The sequence below is a fragment of the Metopolophium dirhodum genome, unplaced genomic scaffold (genome assembly GCF_019925205.1).
Source record: "Metopolophium dirhodum isolate CAU unplaced genomic scaffold, ASM1992520v1 scaffold51, whole genome shotgun sequence".
In the NCBI taxonomy this organism is placed as follows: domain Eukaryota; kingdom Metazoa; phylum Arthropoda; class Insecta; order Hemiptera; family Aphididae; genus Metopolophium; species Metopolophium dirhodum.
In genome coordinates this window covers 1-2,500 of record NW_026869941.1, presented here as the reverse complement: position 1 = coordinate 2,500, position 2,500 = coordinate 1, and the positions used below count along the sequence as shown (strand labels likewise).

At 57.4% G+C, this 2,500-nt stretch overlaps 1 pseudogene; it reads left to right on the top strand.

Annotated features, from left to right (window-relative positions):
- LOC132953502 (large subunit ribosomal RNA) overlaps positions 1-895 on the top strand; it is a 2,828-nt pseudogene extending 1,933 nt beyond the window's left edge.
- The last annotated feature ends 1,605 nt before the right edge of the window (positions 896-2,500 follow it).

The window sequence follows — 2,500 nt, the reverse complement described above, 5'->3', positions numbered from 1 at the left end:
TTTTGTCTCGTCTGGGTAACCAGAATGAACTCGAAGAAGCCGCCGGGGGATCTGGGTAGAGTTCTCTTTTCTCTGTGAGCGTTGTACGTCCCTGGAATCCTCTAGCCGGGCGATAGGGACGCGAGCGCGAAGAGCACCGCTCGTTGCGGCGGTGTCCGTGATCCCCACGCGGACCTTGAAAATTCGAGAGAGGGCCACGCGGAGTCTTCGCGTCGGTTCGTACCGATATCCGCAGCAGGTCTCCGAGGTGAGCAGCCTCTAGCCGCATAGAATAATGTAGGTAAGGGAAGTCGGCAAAACCGATCCGTAACTTCGGGATAAGGATTGGCTCTGAGGAGCGTGGCTGTCGGGTTCGGGTCGTCGTAGAAGCGTAGGCGGTTTTGGCGACACCCCGGCCGTCGCCCGCGCGCCCGGTCTTCGGACCGGGAGCCTCGAGGCGGCCGCGGGCCCGTCGCCGTCCGCCGACCGTGGAACCACCGAGCTTCGGTCGCTGGCCGCGTCGCGGCCGGCCGATCGCCTTGGTGTCGGTTCGCCGTCACCGGGCGGTCCGGCCGCCGCGGCGTCGGTCGCGTAGCCGGATCGACAGCCATGTAACGGTCAACTCAGAACTGGCACGGACCAGGGGAATCCGACTGTCTAATTAAAACAAAGCATCGCGATGGCCCCGGGACGGGTGTTGACGCGATGTGATTTCTGCCCAGTGCTCTGAATGTCAACGTGAAGAAATTCAAGCAAGCGCGGGTTAAACGGCAGGAGTAACTATGACTCTTTTAAGGTAGCCAAATGCCTCGTCATCTAATTAGTGACGCGCATGAATGGATTAACGAGATTCTCACTGTCCCTATCTACTAGTGTTGGTCTGACAGCCATACAGTGCGGACGTGTTTTTTGAGGTGCTCCGTGTACAACCTCAAGTTCCGAACGGGTTAGAGTAGTCAAATTTTTGCGTTCTTAGTACCAAAAGATTCGTCTCGAGTAGACGCTTCTACTGGTGCATCGAGCGCGAAAATCGGTTAGGTTAGCAAGGCGTGAGGGCGTTTTTAGTCTGTCGCAAGCGTAAACTCTTTGTTTACGCCCGACCGGCAAAACCCTTTCAGCGATTTCTCGGGCTGTATTGCGAATTTCGCGTCGGACGATACACCGTTGAATTCGTGCTGTTCTAGCGCTAATTTTGGTGTAGGCCGCGCGAAAGTTCGACTTTCAGTGCCGAAGTTAGGCTCAAAAAGTTCGCGAGCGAACAGAAGGTCACAGAATCGAGGTACGACATCGCGGTTTGGACAGTCGAATAGTCTTTTTTAAGATAAATCGACGGGCCCGAGCTGCGTTTTCGTGCAGCGATTTGCGGCCCCAGGAGCGGCGATCAAAGTTCCGGCGGGCGAGAGACGCGCGGCGGATCGTGCGGGTGCGCGCGGACCGACGCCAACGCGTGACGTGTCCGAGTGGCGTACGTGCGGCGCGCGGTGTTTAGGATCGTGCGAGTGCGCGCGGCCTGAGTGGTCACCGCCCCCGGGAAACTGCGAGTGCGCGAGCAAGTGTGCGGGCGCGCGTGAACGTGCGAGTGCGTACAACCGGTCCCCCCCAGTGCAACGCTCTGGTGGGCGAGTGCGCGGTGCGTGCGCGTACGCGAGTGGCGCGTTAAAATTCCCGCGAACAGACCGGTGTCGATTTTGAGTCGGTCTGTATAAGCCTTAGGGGCGAACACGTTGCTGCGCTGCCGCCATCAGGTAAGGTGTTAGGATTTATATTATATAGGTTAAGGTAGCATAGTTCCAGTGCCGTTAGTACTCCCCCACTCGCAAAGGAGGAAAAGGCGCTGCCACTAGGGTAGGTAGGCTCGATAGTTGTATTTAGGTTAAGTCCAAGAGCGCGGTCAGTCATGTCTGACATGGAACTGACCGACGAAGAGGGGGGGATGCCTGGAAGAGGTAAGGGCGGGTGCACCGGCGGCGGGGGTCCCAGAGGGGGACACCGTCGCCAAGGTACAAAAGAGGAAGAGGGTGGACGGTCCAGAGGAGGAAGGCATTTCTGAATGCTCCTCCTTTGGTATTTCATCCTTTCCTCAAAAGGCAAGGAATATTGGTAGGGACCTGGACGCGCTCCTTCTGGCAGAGAAGGAGAAGCGAAAGATTTCGGCGGCCGCTCTGCGGACAATCTTGGAGATCAGGTGAAAGGTATGAGGCCTTGCTCGATGAGGCCTATAGGCAGAACACGGTTCTGCAAGGTAGGGTCGAGGAGGCGAGGCGGTCTCAGTCGAGACCTGAGGTGCGCGAGGTTGTGGTGGAGAGGACGGTTGCGCCATCTCCGCCCAAGAAGAAGAAGAAGGTCGAGGACAAGGCCAAGGCCAAGTCTGCGGCTGCTAAGGAGAAGGTGAAGGGAAAGGTAAAGGAGCAGCCGTTTGTGGAGGTTGTGAGCAGGAAGAGCAAAAAGGAAAAAGAAGAAGAAGAAGAAGAATGAGGAGAAGCCCAAGGAGCAGCCGAGAGTGGCCATCACCACCTCCAAA